Raw genomic sequence first — 20,135 nt, 5'->3', positions numbered from 1 at the left:
GTGAATGAGGTTGGCGTGGTGTGTGTACATCTTGGAGGGTCAGAGCAAGGTCCATTGAGCCAAGCATTCTGTCTCCCACAGTGGCCAGTCCAGATTACAAGCATCCAGTAGATCCAAAAAGTGATAGAGATTAACAGCTTTTGAAATAGAAACCAGATAGCTGGGAAAATCAGCAAAGAGGACAGTGGCCGAATCCTTGAAAATCTAATCATTTCGGTGGTTTTCAGAATCCCAAGAGCAGCCAGAAAACTTTCATCTCTTTTTGGAATCAGTGCTGTATTAAAATTTAAATAAAATTGGCTGAGTGGTTACTAGAGTAATCTATTCAGAGAACAGTCCCATTTTTATGTACAATGGTTGTGTGTATGTTTGTGCAAAATGATCAGAGTGAAAATCTTTGAAAAGATAACATTAAAAATAAGTGCTGTTTGATTTTTTTTTTTAATTTTAGTTAGCAAACAGTGACATTTAAGTATCCTGAGGTATGTCAGTGATTTCCAAGCTTTTGTTGTGTTGTGGCACACCTGGCACTGGGCTCACTTCATTGTAGCATCTTATTTTTTACTTTTTTACTTGCTGAATTGTTCCCAAAATTGTCTCTAGTTTGCCTTCCCTACCTCCAACCCCCTTGGCATAATCACCTCCCTTTCCTTTCACTCCACTGTTCTACCCCTATCCCAGAATTATCACCTTTCCTTTTCCTCCTCTGGCCAGTCATCTGTCCCTCCTCTCCAGTCTTCTCTGCAATACCTGCCATCCAGTAGGTGTCAGCAAACAGCGCTTACCTGGTGCTGTTTCTTCCTTTGCTGTCAGAATGACATGGGGGCCACATAGTCTTGTGAAGCCAAGTGACCCCATGCAGTTCTGACTACAAAGGGAAGCCATTAGAGGAAGAGGAAAATAGCAGCACCAAGTAAGCACTGCTAACCAACTCCCCCACCCAGTTGAAGAAGATCCTGTTGGGGAAGGATAGAACAGAAGACTGCTGCAGCTGGCAGCGGTGGCTTTGGCCCGCCCCCAACTCTTCTCCCTACTGGTGGCTCTGACTGGCTAATGGCAAAATTTCCCAGCACTTCCATCCTTATTTATTTATTTGATTAAATGCTATTCTAAAACAATATAATCATAGTGATTTACAAATCCTTAAAAACATTGGGGCAGATTTTCAAAGGGTTACATGCGTAAGATACGCGTAACCCCGAAAAGCTGCCCCTTCAACCCCCTGCTGCGCCCCGGGACGCGCGTAAGTCCCGAGGCTTTCCTGGGGGGGGGGCGTGTCACGGCCTCCGGACCGGAACATGTCGCCCCGGCAGCCGGCCCAGTGCGCGCAAGTTACGCCTGCCTTGGGCAGGGGGGGGAGGGGCCGCTGGAAAGAAAGTTCCCTCCGAGGCCGCTCCGATTTCAGAGCGACCTCAGAGGGAATGGAGGCAGACTGCGCAGCTTGGCGCAAGCAAGCTGCCGATTTTGCGCAGCCTTGCACGCGCCGATCCCAGATTTTAAAAGATACACGCGGCTACGCGCTTATCTTTTTAAAATCTGGCGTACTTTTGTTTGTGCCGGTTGCGCGAATAAAAGTACGCGCGCGTACTTTTTAAAAATCTGCCCCATTATCAAAATCAGTTAGGAAATGCTGAGGTAAACCAAACTGTATAGCTGACAGAAGAAAGGACAGTGAAAGAGTAGTGAGATTTCTTTTATTGGTTTTATTTAAAGGTAGGCATTTCTTCAAGCCAGAGCCAAATGAGATCACAAGATTGAAGGTCTTCCCAGATGACATTTCTTCGCCAGAAGATGCCTTGGTGCCCTCCCATGAGACACGTGAGCTGGCTTGGTGCATCAAAACATTTAAACACATTTCTGGCCAGAAATACTCAAAAAGCTTTACTAGAATGTTAAAAAATTACAGCTAAATTTCAGAAATTAGCAAACATGATTATATTAATTGGAACTAAAGCATAAAGTGCTTGACTAAAAGTAAAGTAAGAGAAGTTTAATACTCATCTGAATATGAGGCAAATCTGGTATTCTGTAGAAGAACCTGAAAGAAAAATAGAAGTTTTGAGAAAAGGAAGCTTGTTCCCTGTACGTACTCGTATCAGTCCAGACCGTGGGTTGAGCTTCCTTTCCAGCAGGTAGAGACAGACCAAAACTGAAAGGGTATCATATATGAGGACAGAGCCTACCCTGCAGCCCTTCAGTATTTGTCTGTCTCCAGCAGGTGGATCAGCTCACCCTTCGGTCTCCTGATTTAGGCTAGTCAGCCTTCTTTTCTCTTCCTGGATCAAGCAAGTACTTTTCCTTAGGGATTTCGGTCGGATTTCTTTCAATAAAAAAAAAAAAAATAGAGAAGTTTAATTCCCTGTATGTACCAGGATCAGTCCAGACTGCTGGGTTATGCCTCCCCTCCAGCAGATGGAGTCAGAGAGAAAACTGAAAGCACCCCCTAGATATACTGGTGTGCCACCTGCTATCCTCCAGTATTTCCTCTGACTCCAGCAGATTGAGAGACATAACCTGCAGTCCTGTCTATCCTGATAAAAATCTTTTCAGGTGTCATTTATTAATTTATTAATGTATACTGTCTAGATCAATTAGTTAGTTCTCTAACTAGTTTAAAAAAAAACAAAACTGTTTTAGTTTATTGTTCTTTCCCTGGTTCAGCGCAGCGTGTTATTCCCTGCAGCGTGGAGGCAGGCTGTGAGAGCGTTGCTCTCATTTAGTTTCCCGGTGTTGTGTCCCTTTGGTCCGGGGGAAAGTCTACCGGTGGTCTGGTCACCCTCCCCCATCTATCTCTGCTTTATTCCAGGTTTTCTAACCTGAAGAGGGCCTTTGTTTATTTGTAAAAAAAAAAAAAAAAAAAAATTAAATTTAGAATTAAAGATTGAGGACCCGTAAGTCCTGTTGGGAACAGGCTGCGGTCCGTTTGTAGCCCTAGGCTGCCGCGCTGACCGGGGACTCCGGAGGGGGTGAGGGTTCTTCACCCGGCGATTTTGCAAGTCGCGGCGACAGCTACTATTTTGGTGCAAATTTACTGCTCCCAGCCCAGCTACTCACTTTTGGGCGCCCTTTTCTGCTTGCAGCCTCAGGATGCCCCGATCTTCGGCCTGCACGGCCTGTGGCAAAGCGGGGGCGCGACTCTCCAGGGAGGGTCTCTGCTCCCTCTGCATTCCCGGGGGCGAGGGACCCTCCCGGGGACCGAGCGCAGCCCGCAGCACGGCTTCTCGACCTTCCTCGGAGCGATTAGGGAGGCTGGCAGCCGCGCGGTCCTTAGCCCCGCCTCCCACTGTTAGGGAGTCGGTGGCCATTTTGACCATGCGGCAGCCTGTTGATTCGGCATCGGAGGAGGAGGAGGATTTTTCTCTTAACTCTCCTCCTGCCCTGAGCCCGTGCCGTGAGTCGGACTTGGAGGCTCCTCGAGCCTCTCCGCCTCGGGACCAGCCCGCGGGGGGCTCCAACAAAAGGAAAGTACCTTTTTCTTCAAAATTTGTCCTGTTAATGCATCAGGCGTTTTTGGACGCAGAGGCAGGTTGGGAGCCGGATGAACCCCCTCCCACTAAGGTCCCCAGAGTTTCCCCTGAGCAAGGCCGGTCTGGGTCTCAGAACAAAGCGGGGGGTTCGGATGCTGCTAGAATTTATTCCCTAGGGGGAAAGGGGGGTCCGGGAGCTCCGGATTTCACCCTGGGGTCTCCGGATGGCACAGGGTCTCCGGATGGCACAGGGACAGAGGTCTCTGACGCTCAGGGAGCGCTTGAAGGCGATGACCCCCAGATTCTGCGCCTGTTTGGCAAAGACGAACTTAACTTTTTGATCCTTCATGTTTTGAAGGAGTTAGAAATCCCAGCGCCGCAGCAGGACACTGACACTTCCACAGGGGACATAGCTATGGCAGGTCTAAGGGCCCCCCCGCAGACTTTTCCTTTACATGCCAAGGTCTTACAGATCGTATCCAAGGAATGGGAGGTGCCGGAGGCATCCCTGCGCGTAAGCAGGGCAATGAATAAGTTGTATCCCCTGCCCGCGGATTCTTTGGATATTTTTAAGGTCCCTTCCGTGGATTCGGCAGTGACTGCTGTGGTTAAGCATACTACCATTCCTGTCACGGGAGGGGTAGCCTTGAAAGATCTCCAAGATCGAAAGTTAGAGGTTCTGTTAAAGCGCATTTTTTAGATAGCGGCCTTAGGGGTCCGAGCAGCGGCATGTAGCAGTATGGTTCAGCGCGCTACTCTCCGCTGGGTTCAACAATTGCTTACCACACAGGAGCTCCCACCAGCCGAGGCTGAGCAGGCCAACTGTGTGGAAGCGGCGGTTGCTTACACGGCGGATGCCTTGTATGATTTGTTGAGAACCTCGGCCCGCACCATGTCATCGGCGGTTGCTGCTCGGCGTTTGCTGTGGCTTATGTGTTGGTCGGCGGATGCCTCGTCTAAATCGTGCCTCGCCTCTTTTCCCTTCAAGGGAAAGTTGTTGTTTGGTGAGGAGCTGGATCAGCTCATCAAAGACTTGGGGGAGAACAAAGTGTATAAGTTACCGGAGGACAAGCCCCGTTCATTTCGTTCTTTTGGGAATGTACGGTCCCGATTTCGGGGCCAACGCCGGTTTCGCATGGGAAGGGGGGCCCCTTTCCCACAGAAACAGCAGGTCCCCAGGTCTCAGCCTTGGTCTCCTTCCTTTCGAGGCAGACGACCACAGCGTCTGGGATCCTCGCAGAACTTGCCCGCCGGAAAGCCTTCGCAATGAAGGCGTGCAGGCCCATTCCTCCCTTCCCCACATCGGAGGTCGGTTGTCCCTGTTTTGGGAGGAATGGGTCAAGGTCACATCGGATCAGTGGGTCCTCGACGTCGTTTGTTACGGCTACGAGTTGGAGTTTGCTCGGCCCCTCCGGGATCTTTTTATGATCTCCCCCTGCGGTCCTCAGGAAAAGAGGCAGATTATCGCCCACACGGTACACAGGTTACGGACTCTGGGAGCAATATTGCCTGTTCCTCCGGAGGAGACCAGAACAGGCAGGTGTTCCATTTACTTCGTGGTCCCAAAGAAGGAAGGTACGTTTCGCCCAATTTTGAATTTGAAAAGAGTGAACAAGGCCTTGCGCGTTCCCCGATTTCGTATGGAGACGCTCAGATCTGTTATTGCGGCAGTCCACAAGGGAGAATTTTTGGCTTCTTTGGATCTAGCCGAGGCGTATCTTCATATCGGGATCAGGGAATGTCACCAGAGGTACCTAAGATTCACGGTATTGGGGGAGCACTTCCAGTTTTGCGCCTTTCCGTTTGGGCTAGCCACAGCCCCGAGGGTATTTACCAAGGTTCTCGTAGTAGTCGCAGCCTATCTGCGACGCCAAGGAATTCTGGTGCATCCCTATTTGGACGATTGGCTCATCCGGGCGAAGTCAGCAGAAGCGTGCAGGCGAGCAGTCCAGTCGGTTGTACAGCAACTTCAATCGCTAGGTTGGGTAGTCAACTTTGCGAAGAGCCAGTTGGTCCCGAGTCAACAGTTGGAATTTTTGGGGGCGCGTTTCAATACCTTGGAGGGCAAGGTATTCCTCACTCAGCAGAGACTAGAGAACCTGATGTTTCAGGTGCAGACCTTACTAGATCTCCCGTTACCTACGGCCTGGGATTATTTACAAGTCATTGGACATATGGTTTCTACTCTGGAGATGGTGCCGTGGGCATTTGCGCATATGCGTCCTTTACAGCGCGCTCTCCTCTCCCGTTGGGACCAGAAATCAGGAGATTACGGCATCCAATTCCGCTGCTGGAGCCGGCTCGTTCCAGCTTGGCTTGGTGGTTAATCCCAGACAATTTATTGCAGGGGGTGGACCTAGAGCCTCCCCCGTGGGTCGTAGTGACGACAGATGCCAGTCTGACAGGCTGGGGAGCGGTCTGTCAATTGCGAGCGGTACAAGGAACGTGGACCCCTCTTCAGGCTGCTTGGTCCATCAACCGCCTGGAGACCAGGGCGGTACGTCTCGCCTTGCGCCAACTTCTCCCGTTGGTACAAGGTCGGGCAGTGCGAGTTCTATCAGACAACGCAACCACAGTAGCGTATATAAATCGCCAAGGCGGCACGAGAAGTCGGCCGGTAGCGGACGAAGCGTCTTTGTTAATGTCCTGGGCGGAATGTCATCTGTCCCGCATAGCGGCCACCCACATAGCGGGCGTCGACAACGTACAAGCGGATTATCTAAGTCGTCAATACTTGGATCCTGGAGAGTGGGAGCTCTCGGCCGAGGCAATGAGTCTCATCACCCGGCGATGGGGAATTCCGCGTCTGGACCTGATGGCGACTCGGCAAAATGCACAGGCAGCGCGTTTCTTCAGTCGAAGGCGAGAACATGGTTCGGAGGGGGTAGATGCCCTGGTGCTTCCATGGCCTCGTCACATCCCCCTCTATGTGTTTCCCCCGTGGCCTCTAATAGGCAAAGTGTTAAGACGCATAGAATCCCATTGCGGGCCAGTGATTCTTGTGGCCCCGGAGTGGCCAAGAAGACCGTGGTTTGCGGATCTAGTCAACCTGGCGCAGGACGGACCCTTAAGATTGGGTCATCTTCAGAACCTGCTTTGGCAGGGGCCCGTATTTTTCGATCTGGCGGACCGCTTCTGTCTGGCGGCTTGGCTTATGAAAGGAGGCAGTTGAGGAGGAAAGGATATTCAGAACCTGTCATTTCCACCCTACTGCGGGCGAGAAGGCCCTCCACCACGCTAGCCTACGCCAGAGTGTGGAAAGTGTTTGACTCCTGGTGCGCTGCATCTAAAGTTCTGCCGCGCCGGGCCTCGGTAGGGGATATCCTTACGTTCTTGCAGGAGGGCTTGAAAAAGGGTTTGGCTTACAGCTCTCTGAGGGTTCAGGTAGCGGCCCTGGGGTGTTTGAGGGGTAAAGTAGACGGATCCTCTCTCGCGTGCCACCCGGATGTAGCTCGATTTTTGCGTGGCGTTCGGAACTTGCGTCCCCCATTTAGACCCCCTTGTCCTTCTTGGAATTTGAATTTGGTGCTCAAAGGTCTCAACACGGCCCCCTTTGAACCTCTCAGGCGGGCCTCGTTAAAGGATCTCACGCTCAAAACCGTGTTCCTAGTGGCCATTGCGTCAGCCCGTCGGGTGTCGGAGCTACAGGCACTTTCTTGTAGGGAACCGTTCTTACGTATTTCGGATGCCGGCGTGTCTCTGCGTATGGTTCCTTCGTTCTTGCCGAAGGTGGTATCGGCTTTTCATGTTAATCAGACGGTGGAATTGCCTTCCTTCTCGGCGTCGGACCTAAAGTCTTCGCACGGTTCCGATTTGAAGCGTCTAGATGTGCGGCGAGTGATCATACGATATTTGGAGGTCACTAATGCATTCAGACGGTTGGATCATTTGTTTGTCCTATGGCAGGGGCCCAAAAAGGGCCTACAGGCATCAAAAGCAACTATTGCTTGTTGGTTGAAGAGTTCGATCGCATCCACGTACATTGTCTGTGGTAAGTCTGTCCCTGAGGGGCTCAAGGCACACTCACTGCGTTCTCAGGCGACTTCCTGGGCAGAAAGTCGTTTAGTTTCTAGCCAGGAGATTTGCAGAGCAGCCACGTGGAAGTCGTTGCATACCTTCGCTCGTCATTATCGGCTTGATGTTAGGGGAGCATCAGCTGATTCTTTTGGCAGCAGTTTCATTCGAGCGGGACTCTCTGGGTCCCACCCCAATTAAGGCAGCTTGGGTACATCCCAGCAGTCTGGACTGATCCTGGTACGTACAGGGAAAGGAAAATTATGTTTCTTACCTGATAATTTTCGTTCCTATAGTACCAAGGATCAGTCCAGACGCCCGCCCGATATTGAGTGTCAGGAGAGTCCGCTCCAATAACCAGTTTCTATCCATAGCTTTTCAATATTTCAACAAGGTAGGTACCTATCCCTTTTCTTTGCTTTTAGAGGGTGGTGCCTTTTTGAAGTTACGTTAATGTTTGCCAGGTTTTTGGCATTGGAGAGTTTTACTACTTGATCTAGACAGTTGCCATGTTTTTCATTAGTGGCTAAGTTGGCGGAGGATTTGTTTTGACTTTCTTCTGCTTTGTTATACTTTATACTGAAGGATAGCAGGTGGCACACCAGTATATCTAGGGGGTGCTTTCAGTTTTCTCTCTGACTCCATCTGCTGGAGGGGAGGCATAACCCAGCAGTCTGGACTGATCCTTGGTACTACAGGAACGAAAATTATCAGGTAAGAAACATAATTTTCCTTTTTTATTCTGTGCAGGAGACAGTCCCGTCTCCTGGCTCTTGCTGGACTCGGGGGCTTCTCCTCTTGTGCGGAGCATAGCCTGAGTCCGAGATAGCTTCCAGGTGTGGGGGCCGAGGCTGGTGGTCCAGTCGCTCGTCTTCCCCCCCTCCCCCCCTCTGGCTGCCTAGGGAGCATAGTGCTCCATTGTGGTACTCAGTTTGGAGTTTAAAAAAAAAAAAAATAAAAAGACTTTAATTTTTTGGTTCTACCTGGGATTGAACCGGCAGCCAGACAGACAGGAGCGTGCAGGCTTCACTTCCCTGCCTCTGCTCCTGCTGTCGGGCTGCCAATCATTTCTATTTTTAACTTTTTCCTTTGGCGCGCGGCTCCTCTTCGCTGAGGATGCCGCGGCCAGCAGCCTGCCTAGCTTGTGGGCAGCCCTCATCGTGCCTATCGCGTGAGGGGCTCTGCTCAGCCTGCCTGCCTGCTGGGTGAGGAAGGCCCCTCTTCGGCAGGAAAGGCAAATTTAGCCCAGGGACCGAATCCCTGGCTGCCAATAGAACAAAGAGTGCAATATAAAACACTATGCACAATTCACAAACTGATTAACGAAGAAAAAGCAGACTGGTTAAACACAGCACTACGCTTACACGTCCCACAAAGAAATCTTAGATCAGCCAACAGAGCTCTACTAACCATCCCCTCAGTCAAGACAGCAAAACTTACCCAAGTTAGAGATAGAGCCCTTTCCTTAGCCGGACCAGCATTATGGAACTCATTGCCACTCGAAACAAGATTACAAAGTGATTTAAAAAGCTTTAAAAAAAGTTTAAAAACATGGCTTTTCAAAAAAGCATTCTACAATATGAATGGGGAACAAGAAGTTTAAAGGAATAAGCGAATGTACATCTACACAAAGCTAAAGTCACCCTATTAGCATAATTGTATATCCATCATTATAGAATAATTTAAGAAACATGCAGTTTAAAGTTCAATTATTGTATGATTTCCTATTAATCATATAAAAGACAAGATCCAGATCTCACATTATATACCTTAGATTATGAAATTGTTACCGTAAATGTTTTGGCACTTTCAGGTCAATCCAGTACCAAGCGGTAGGAAGAGCTGCGTTAGTGCCCGGCGCACCTGCGGTTGCCGCACGCACAGTGCAGCTCACCTACCGCTCGATCCTGTATGTAAATAGCTTGCAAATGCAAGCTGCGTCTAAGAAGCGTCCGTGAAGCGTTAGGCCCGCGCAACCCATTTTACTGTATAGAGCGCCTATACAGTAACCTGGGTGCGCGGGCCTAACGCTTCACGGCCACGCTGGTATCTGTCATTTCAAATGTCATTTGAAATGACAGGTACCAGGAAGTGGCCAGTTCTCCGACGCTCGGGATTGTCAGCCCTCTCCCCTCCTCCCGAAGCAAGCAACCAAAGCGGAAAAAACGAAAAAAAAAAAAAGTAGCAAGAGAGCGAGGGGAGAGAGGACGGGCAATCCTACGCTCGGGATTGCCAGTCCCCCCTCCCCTCCTCCCGAAGCAGGGCGGGAAAAGCAGCCTTGCACCGGGAGGAGGGTAGACAGGACTGGCAGTGTAAAGCGAAAAAAAAAGTAGCAAGAGCGAGGGGAGAGAGGACGGGCAATCCTACGCTCGGGATTGCTAGTCCCCCCTCCCCTCCTCCCGAAGCAGGGCACGAAAAGCAGCCTTGCTCCGGGAGGAGGGGAGGGGGGACTGACAGTGTAAAGCGACGAAGCGACTTACTTTTTGCAGCCCCCCTCCGGACATCGGCGAGGACGACCGCGGCTCCCCTCTCCTGCCTCCAGCTGCCCGCGAAGATGGACGCCTGCACGGGCGAAAGCGCCCCCTGTTCGTGCAATTGGGCCGCTCAAGATGTGACGTCACATGCCGTGACGCCAAACGTCGTGACGTCACGCCTTGAGCGGCCCAATTGCACGAACAGGGGCCGCTTTCGCCCGTGCAGGCGTCTATCTTTGCGGGCAGCTGGAGGCAGGAGAGGGGGTCGTCCTCGCCGATGTCAGGAGGGGGCCTGCAAAAAGTAATTCGCTTCGTCGCTTTGCACTGCCAGTCCCCCCTCCCCTTCTGCCAGAGCAAGGCTGCTTTTCGCGCCCTGCTTCGGGAGGAGGGGAGAGGGCTGACAATCCCGAGCATAGGATTACCCGTCCTCTCTCCCCTCGCTCTCTTGCTACTTTTTTTTTTCGCTTTTTTTTTTTGCTTCGGGAGGAGGGGAGAGGACTGGGGCTGCCCCGGAGACCAGCACCCATGGAAGCGGCTAGGGCAGGAAAGTGGGGGCTGGGGGAAAGTTTGCCGCCTACCCTTACCCCTGCCTCTAACGCAGGGGTAAGGGTAGGCAGTAAGTTAGCAGGTTAAACGCGCGGCAAAACGGCAGGGTAAAATAGCGATAGTCGGGGCGCGCATTACTGGATGGTAGGGAATAGCTAATTCGATCGTTTACATGCAATATACATGCCGCGTGTGGAAGGGGTTGCCCGGGGATTTTAGGACGCGGTAGGAGTAGGTTAAAGGGTATAGTGTATCACGGGTTGGACTAACGCGGCTGAAAAGTGAGTAGAAAGCCGGTTAGGAGCAGGGTAACCGCGGCCGCACTTTACTGTATTGAGCTGTTTGGTAGTAAGAATTTAATCAAATACATATATGCGTGCCGCCCTGTAAACCGTTGTGATGGTGCAATACTAAACGACGGTATAGAAAAGATTTTAAATAAATAAATTAAATAAATCCCCAGCACATGGCCAGGCTGTGTTCCCGGGTCGGCAAAGCCCGGGAACGGTGGCCATTTTGGGTTTTTCTGCAGCTCCCGATTTGGGGCTGCCTAGAGCTGGGAGCCAGATTTTTGTGATTTTTTTCCCCCCCGATTTGAGCCCCAAGGCCCCCCAGGATGTGGTCCCTGTCTCCCCCCTCCACCCCCCCGGGAAATCCAAGGCTCGTTTTTCCTCAGAATTTATCCTCCTGCATAAATCCTATTTGGCTAGCTTGCAGGAGGAGGAGGGTTCCCCCCGCCCCCCCCCGGCCAAAATTCCGCGCCCCGCACCGTTACCCGTTTGCCCTGCTGCGGAGCCTTTGGAGTCCGGGTGTGGGTGGTCCTGGGGGTGGCCCCCATCCCTGATCCCCTGGTGGCCCCAGTTATTCCAGATCCCGATCCCACTTCAGATTCAGCAAGCGCCCTCCTGCCCCTGGAGGGGGACGATCCTAGGGTTCTCCGCATGTTTCAGCGGGAGGAGTTGGAGCCCCTCATCCCCTTTGTCCTCCAGGAATTGGAGCCTTCCTGCTCCCGTGTTCGGCGCGAGACCCATCGGGGTCCGGAGCAGGTTGCAGGCCGCATGGACAGATCATCGGAGCCGCACCTCCCCCCAGACCAGGAAGAAGCCCAACGTGTGCAATGTACTGACCTCACCGGGGGTGGGCTCTTCAGCCCTTTAAAGTAAGGCCGGGACCTGGGCGTCGCGCGACCAAGGAGCAGGCCCCTTGTCGAGCCCCTTAGCGTGCACCCCCTACCCCCCTTAAAATCCCCAAACGACTCGCTGTTATTTGGTTGTGCTCTCCTTTCACCACTCTTGAAGCCTTCAATCTATGCCTCTGCTGTGCACCGGCCCCACAAAGACATTTCTGATAAGCAACAAATAATCTTTGGACTTTCTCCTATCCTACGGTCAGCACTTTTCCTCGATCTACAGCGATATCTGGGCCTCTTTTGTCAGCCCCTCCTGGCTCTTCATCACTACCTTGACTCACCGCTTACAGGGTATCCTGCATCACCCACTCAGTCTATGACAGCATTAGAACGCTTATCTGTTTATTCTGTTGCTGGCTACAGGCCCCGGTTTTTTTTTTCTCTTGCTACTTTCCATGTATTGAAATTACCTTGTTCCACAATATATATCCGTAATTTCTCCATTCCAATCACCCTACACCCTGCTGCCAAATTCTTCATTCCCCTCCCCCTCTCATCCTATCCCCGCCCCAATGGCCACTCACCATATCCCCCGCATTTACCACCCTCACAATCCGCGCCGCGGATCTTTACCAAGGTCATAGTAGTAGTGGCGGCAGCACTCAGGAAGGAAGGAGTTCTCATCCATCCCTACCATGCCCACCATCCCACATACCACCTCCCTCCCACAAGTCCCTTCTTCCCATCCTCACTACCCCTCTTACTCAAATCCTAGGACTCACTACCCTCTCGATTATTTTGTTCAATGCTTAATCCCTCTCCAAAAAACCCCCAGTCCTCAACGACCTCCTCATCGACTGCAAACCTGATATCTGCGCCATTACTGAAACATGGCTCAAAGAAACTAGACCCTACCTTTGCCCTCCCATGCTCTCTCGATCCCATGCTCCTCCTTAATCAACTACCTACCCTCTCATATGAAATCCTCTCTATCCCAAGACCCCCCAAAAAAAGGAGGTGGCCTCCTCCTGGCTTTCAAAAAATTCCTCAACCTCAAATTAACACATATTGTTCCACTCCTAAACTAGAAATCGGCCTTTTTAAATCCCCCACTCTACAGATTTGCCTGATCTACGCCCCCCCCTGGCTCCATAGAACGCGACCCCTCCCCCGTAATTGAATTCATCACTGCCAATATCAACATTGAAATTCCATCCATCGTACTAGGAGATTTCAGTCTCCATTTTGACGCTATCCCCCTCATCTCTTCTTGCGAAACCTTCCTCTGCTCCCTCCATGCCATTGGCTTCAAACAGATTATTACGTCACCCACTCACCAAGCTGGACACGCTTTAGACCTCATCTTCATTAACCACTGTTTCCTAGCGTGTAGCAGATGGATTCAAAACAGTGAATATAGTGGTATAGTGTGCTCGTGCTAGCAGTTGGAGACGGATCTGACGTCAGCACGGGTACATATACCCCCACAGGAAGTGCAGCAACTTAGTAATTTCCGTCTCCAAAGCAGTTTGGAGCTACCTCACGCTCGCTGAGCGTGTTTCCAAATTCTAACGACTAAATTCATAGAAGAAACCTACCTGAAGACGAGCCCCGCACTCCTGCGGTGATACCATTCGGTCCCTCCCCCAGTTGAGTTTCCCGAGCTGATTTCCGTGATCCCTCGGAGGTAAGAGCCTCGGTCCGGTGGCCGACTCGCGGCAGGGACCTAGCCCCCGAGTGAGAAGGGCTCGGGCGCGGCATAGAGGCAGCCTCGGTCCCGGTGAGGACTTGGGCCCCCGAGCGAGACGAGTTCGGGCACGGCCTAGAGGCAGCGGGTGCACTTCCTCGAGCGCGGCGGTGAAGGTACTCGCCCTCTCCCCCCGCAGCCGGAGACCGCCCGGGTTGCAGCCGGGAAGCGCCGAAGACAAGGTAAGGCGTACATCTTTACTGTGGTCTCCAAGGAAGTGAGGATTCGCGGGGTCTGCCTACGTGGCAGCCCGCCAAGGAGGTCGCCATTTTGCCTGCCTGCCCACCTTCGCCACCTGGGCGCACGTTGCTAAGTGCACGCTGATAGGCGCAGGTTGCTAGGCGCACGCTGATAGGCGCACGCGGATAGGCACATGTTGCTCAGCGCACGCCAATAGGCGCAGGCTGATAGATGGGCGCCCGTTCATAGGCGCCCGTTCATAAGACGCCCGTTCTTAGGCACACGTCCATAGACGCCTGTTGATAGGCGCACGTTCATAAGACGCCCGTTCCTAGGCGCATGTTGCTAAGCGCATGTTGAAAAGCGCGCATTCATAGGTGCCCGTTGATAAATGCCTGGGGATAAGCGCATATTAGTAGGCGGCACATATTACAAGGCGCATACTCTGGCTGGAAGGAAATAACAGACGAAATGGAGCATAAGAGAGCCCATGCGTCCGCAGAGCCGGCACCTCCAGAATCAGGCATAAGAGCTCTAAGCCTCTGCTCAGCATGCAACCTCAGAGCCACACTGAGCGAGGATGCAGACTCCCTATGCGCCCAATGTGAGGAGGCCCTGGGAGTTCCAGGCCAGGACCGGTCCCAGCCCAGCATACTTGCCAGTTCCTCAGGGAACACCCTGGACTTAGCAGGCCGTGGTGAGCAGCCAGGGAACCCGAGAGACCTGGTGCCCCTAAGGCCAGATCCGGCTTCGCTTTCCTGGGTGGAATTATTCAAGGGGATTCACGCCTTTGTCCAGATGCAGTCTGCTCCTTGACTGGGTCCTCCCGTACCGGATGATCCGGCCCCTGGACCCTCAAGACCTAGGCACGATCACTCGCCACCCAGAAGCCCACTTATGGGGATTCGGATCGCTCCGAGGAGGACGAGGAGCCCCCCGAGGAGGGAGAACTCCCCTCGGAGATAGAACCATATCGGACCATGAGACGCTTCTTTCGGAAGGAGGATCTCCCAGACCTGGTCTCTCAATGCCTGTCAGAACTGGCTATTCCGGGCCAGGACACCCCAGGGGAACCTAGAATGAACCCCCTGCTAGAGGGCCTGCGCCAAACGGCTCACCATTTCCCCCTCCTACAAGCAGCACAGCAGCTAATCGATCTGGAATGGAATGCGCCGGAGGCCTCATTCAAAGGGGGTCGGGCATGTACCCTCTGGACCCGGCGACCAAGGAGCTGCTGGCGTGCCCCAAGGTAGACGCCATAGTTAGCGCAATTGTGAAGCGCGCCACCATTCTGGTGGAGGGGGGAGCGGTCCTCAAGGATACACATGACCGGCGCATGGACGCCATTCTGAAACAAGCTTTTGAGGTGGCAGCCATGTCCCTACGAATTGTGACCTGCTGCACCATGGTGATGCGTTCCTGTTTATCACAAGCTAGGAACAACACCCCGGGAGAAGAAATGGAATCAGCTCTCTCGTTCCTCACTGACGCAGCCTCCGACCTAGTCCGTACGGCAGCCAAGGGAGTGTCATCCTCAGTGGCAGCCAGGAGACAGCTCTGGCTACGTAATTGGGCGGCCGACTCTTCCTCCAAGACACGCCTCACAAGACTGCCCTTTAAGGGATCCCTACTGTTCGGCAGCGATCTCGAGAAGCTGGCTAATAGATGGGGCACCTCTCCATTACCCCATCTACCAGAAGACAGGTCGAGGAGGAGCCAGCGTTCTTTTCCTAGGCCATCCAGAGGTAGACACTCTCAGCGCTTCAACCCTTACAGGGCTCGCTACCAAGCACCTCGTTCTCAGGCCAGGAACCAGTCCTTTTGGACTAAGCACAACAAGAGGAGAACCGGCTCGGGTTCCGGTCCCGGCCGCACCCCACAATGACAATCAGCCGACCCATCCGGGGGTAGCAGCCATAGGGGGCAGGCCAACCCTCTTCTACCGCAGGTGGGTCGAGATTACCTCGGACCAGTGGGTCCTCACCATCATCCGAGAAGGGTATTACCTGGACTTTCTTCAGCTCCCGCCGGACAAGTTTGTGGAATCTCCTTGTTCACCCCTCAAGAAGGCGGCATTAGAAGTTACCTTGCGGAGGTTCCTGTCCCTGAAAGCCATAATCCCAGTGCCTGCAGGGGAGATAAATTCTGGGCATTATTCCATTTATTTCATAGTACCCAAGAAGGAGGGCACTTTCAGGCCCGTTCTGGACCTCAAGTCAGTCAACCGACACCTACGGGTCCCCAGCTTTCGCATGGAAACTCTGCGGTCTGTCAAGAATGCAGTACAGCCAGGGGAGTTTCTCACAGCCCTAGATCTGTCGGAAGCCTACTTGCATATCCCAATCCATCGGGATCACCAGCGCTATTTACGCTTCAAAGTCCTGAGCCAACACTTCCAGTTCCGGGCTTTACCCTTTGGGTTAGTGACCGCGCCGCGGATCTTTACCAAGGTCATAGTAGTAGTGGCAGCGGCACTCAGGAAGGAAGGAGTTCTCATCCATCCCTTCCTGGACGATTGGCTGATCAGGGCCCAGTCACCGGAGGAGAGCCACTGGGCAACCAACAGAGTTATAGCTCTTCTGGAAAGCCTAGGATGGGTAGTAAACTTGAACAAGAGTTCCCTACAGCCTTCTCAGTCACTGGAATACCTAGGAGTCCAATTCGACACCCAGGAAGACAAGGTCAGTCTGACATCCAAGAGGAGACTAAAGCTCCGGAATCGTCTGCAGGCCCTGCTGAGCGCCTCCCGGCCCACAGCTTGGGATTACCTACAGGTCCTCGGCCTTATGGCATCCACTCTAGAGGTGATACCATGGGCGCGGGCTCATATGAGACCATTACAACGTGCCCTCCTATCTCGGTGGAGCCCACGATCACAGAACTACACCGTACACCTACCCCTACCAGCCAGAGTGCGGAATCAGATACAGTGGTGGTTGCAGCCCGGCCACATGAGCCGGGGGTCAAGAATGTCCTCCCCAACCTGGACCCTGCTCACTACAGATGCCAGCCTGATGGGGAGCACACTGCGAGGAACTCACCGCCCAAGGGCGGTGGAACAGGGAAGAGTCGGAGTGGAACATCAACCGACTAGAGGCACGGGCAGTCAGACTAGCTTGCCTGCGATTTGCCCACAGACTCCGAAACAGAGCGGTCAGAGTGATGTCGGACAACGCCACCACAGTGGCATAAATCAACCGTCAAGGCAGAACCAGAAGCCGACAGGTATACATCAACCGTCAAGGCAGAACCAGAAGCCGACAGGTATCTCTAGAAATAGCCCCCCTGATGACTTGGGCGGAAGCAAATCTCCAGGACATCTCCGCTGTCCACATCGCCGGGAAGGACAACACCACGGCAGACTTCCTCAGCAGAAAATCCTAAACCCGGGGGAATGGCAGCTGTCGCCCACAGCTTTCCAGATGATTGTGGATCAGTGGGGGACGCCGGACATGGACCTACTGGCAGACAGGTCCAGCGCTCAAGTACCCAGATATTTCAGCCGCAGGCGGGATCCTCTATCCCAGGGGATCGATGCCCTGGTACAGCCATGGCCTCAGGGGATCCTGCTATATGCCTTTCCTCCATGGCCCCTGCTGGGCGCCATTATACACAAGATTCAGCGGTACAGAGGCCTAGTTCTTCTAGTGGCCCCGGACTGGCCAAGAAGACACTGGTACGCAGACATGAGAAGACTACTGGGAGGGAACCCATTACCCCTGCCTTCACACAGGGACCTGCTGCGGCAAGGTCCCATCCTCCACAAGGATCCAGCTCAATTCTCTCTTACGGTCTGGCCATTGAGAGGGCTAGACTGAAGAAAAGAGGATATTCGGGGCCGGTTATAGATACACTCCTCCGAGCACGCAAGTTCTCCACATCACTAACATATGTAAGGATCTGGAGAGTATTTGAAGCCTGGTGCGACACTCACAGCACCAATCCACATGCCGCTAAGATCCCTATCATTTTGGATTTCCTGCAAGATGGACTTCAGAAGGGTCTGTCCCTCAATTCCATCAAGGTTCAAGTGGCAGCGCTATCCTGCTACGGTCCCCGGAGTGACGGCAACAGCATCGCCACACACCCAGACGTTTCACGTTTCCTGAAAGGAGTCAAACACATTCGCCCGCCACTGAAGTGGCCAGTGCCCCTGTGGAACCTCAACATAGTTTTGGAATTCCTAGCAGGACCCGCCTTCAGACCCCTTCGAGGCCTGTCCCTCCGTTTGTTAACCTTGAAGATGGTGTTCCTGCTGGCCGTATGCTCAGCACACCGCATCTCAGAACTACAAGCGCTGTCCTGCCGTGATCCATTTCTCAGAATCACTCCAGAGGCTATCCATCTTCGCACGGTTCCTTCCTTCTTACCCAAAGTAGTCTCACACTTCCACCTCAATCAAACCATATCCTTGCCTACCACGGAAGGTTTGAAGAAGTCGGAAGAAGTTCAAATTCTACGCCATCTCGACATTGGCAGGCTGCTGTCCAGATACCTGGACATGTCGGAAGCAGTACGAAAGACGGACCACCTGTTCGTCCTTCACAGCAGGAAGAAGCAAGGGGAAGCGGCCTCACGGGCAACCATCGCCCGCTGGATCAAAGAAATTATCAAGGCAGCCTACGTAGAAGCGGTAAAACCACCACCTCTACGGGTCAAGGCTCACTCTACCAGAGCGCAAGCGGCCTCTTGGGCAGAAACTAGGATGCTGTCGCCTGCAGAGATATGTAGAGCGGCGATGTGGTCCTCCCTCCATACCTTCTCCAGATTCTACCGTCTGGACGACCAGGCCAGGGAGGACACAGCATTTGCGAGGGCAGTCCTAAACGGACCTCGGGCAGTCTCCCACCCAGTCCGGGAGTAGCTTTTGTACATCCCACTTGTTTTGAGTCCATCTGCTACACGCTAGGAAATGTAGAGATTACTTACCTGTTAATCTCTTTTTCCTTAGTGTATGCAGATGGACTCAGTATCCCGCCCGGCTGCCGGTATACATGGGGATTCACCGACTCATGGTAAGCCATGTTTTCTTATATAGGGCATCCACTTGCCGACGCCTTCCGGTTGAGAACACTGGCGGTCTCCAGCTACTATCAATCAGTCAGGGTAATCCTGTTCATTTCATTGATCGGTCAGTCACACATATATCCATTAAGCTTTTGCAAGGAAGTGTTGATTCTAAAGAAGCACAGCAACAGTTAGTAACTTGAGACTTTTATTTAAAGAAAGACAGAAACAAAGACAAGAGAAGGGGAGGAACAAATTATTTTGTTCCTCGGAGTATCAGGCTTACAGCAATCGTGTGAATACCTTGGTACTCAGTCGTCCAGCAATATGCCCACACTTTATATATTCCTTAACTGACCAATCAAAGTACATTCAGGATGTTGTTTCTAGATAACTATAGTCCATTTCATTTGAGAATGTATCAGGCCAATCAGCTAATGGGTCTGGGGTGTTGGCTGGCTGCATTCCAGCACGTAGGCTGGCTGCATTCCAGCACGTACACTGGGTCCTCAGTGGTCTTAAACTAAAACTAGCATTCTTGAATACAGCAGAGATGAGGTACTTCAGAAAGTTAATGCACAATATAACATACATATCCCCTCTTGAAGTGTTTATGCCTAGAAACCCTTCACATATGGGCGGGGCCGTGTTGTGCCTGTCTTAGGTTGTCCCTTACATCCTAAGCTAGCCTTAGGTGAAGGAATCTTACCCGTCGTTGGCTAAAACCCCACTATTGTTCCCTACCCATTTAATTCATGGGGAAGCTCATGTATGTCCATCATTAAACGCTGACGGATAGTAGTTACTTGATCTTGTACTGCAGATGAAGAATTGACCATAATTTTCAGTTCAGGCATCTTGGGTATGGCTGCAGCGATGAAAGATCCAAATCGTCGAAAGCAGAGGCATATGCATGGTAGGCAAAGGCATAACAAAAGTCCAATACATAGGAATATCTTGAGAAAGCAGATAAAAACTTTCAAACCAGCTCCTAGTTTTGAAAACCAGGAACCAAATCCACTGAAGATACCATCAAACCAAGATGAATCCCATAATCCACCTTGATAGTCAGCAACATTAAGCTTAGCGAGATTAACAATCTTTTCCATGGCATTCTTAACTATGTAAGATCGATTCACTATAAGTGTACAACATTCAGAGCTGTTCAAAACAGTACAGAGACCTCCTTGAGCTGCGAGAATGTAATCTAAGCCCTGTCTGTTATATTGGGCCATTAAGGTTACCTCATTTAATTGTTCTTGTAAGGCATTGATAGCACTATTAAGTTCTATTACAATTACATGTAATAATGATTGTAGTCGGCGTATGGCCATGCCAAGTTCTGCTGTGGCAGCTACTGGACAGAATGGTAACCAGGCAGTAGATGACAAAGCATCTAAACGAGTTTTAGTCAAAGGGTAAGTACTATTAATGTAATCAAGCGCTCGCTGAAGTGCTTCATCCTCGGGTGCAACTGGAGAGGCTAGATTGAGGCTTCTCCTAAAGCGGTGGTGTATTGGGGCATCATCATCATAGTCATCATCATAATGAACATGATTAGGGGGATAAAG

At 51.9% G+C, this 20,135-nt stretch overlaps 1 protein-coding gene across 3 annotated transcripts in view; it reads left to right on the top strand.

The window, feature by feature from the left end:
* Positions 1 to 20,135, top strand: part of LOC115096850 (P2X purinoceptor 1-like) — a 363,629-nt gene that overhangs the window by 557 nt on the left and 342,937 nt on the right. Inside the window, exon 2 of one of the 3 annotated variants that reach the window (XM_029612052.1) lies at positions 1,718 to 1,818. The exons of 1 other annotated variant lie outside the window; for it this stretch is intronic. The gene's annotated coding sequence lies outside the window, so the exon portion shown is untranslated. Of the gene's footprint in view, positions 1 to 1,713; positions 1,819 to 20,135 lie in introns of all 3 variants that reach the window. One more of the 3 variants, XM_029612051.1, reaches the window with a different exon arrangement.

The sequence above is a fragment of the Rhinatrema bivittatum genome, chromosome 8 (genome assembly GCF_901001135.1).
Source record: "Rhinatrema bivittatum chromosome 8, aRhiBiv1.1, whole genome shotgun sequence".
NCBI classification, from domain to species: Eukaryota; Metazoa; Chordata; class Amphibia; order Gymnophiona; family Rhinatrematidae; genus Rhinatrema; species Rhinatrema bivittatum.
This window is presented reverse-complemented; position numbering and strand designations above follow the sequence as displayed.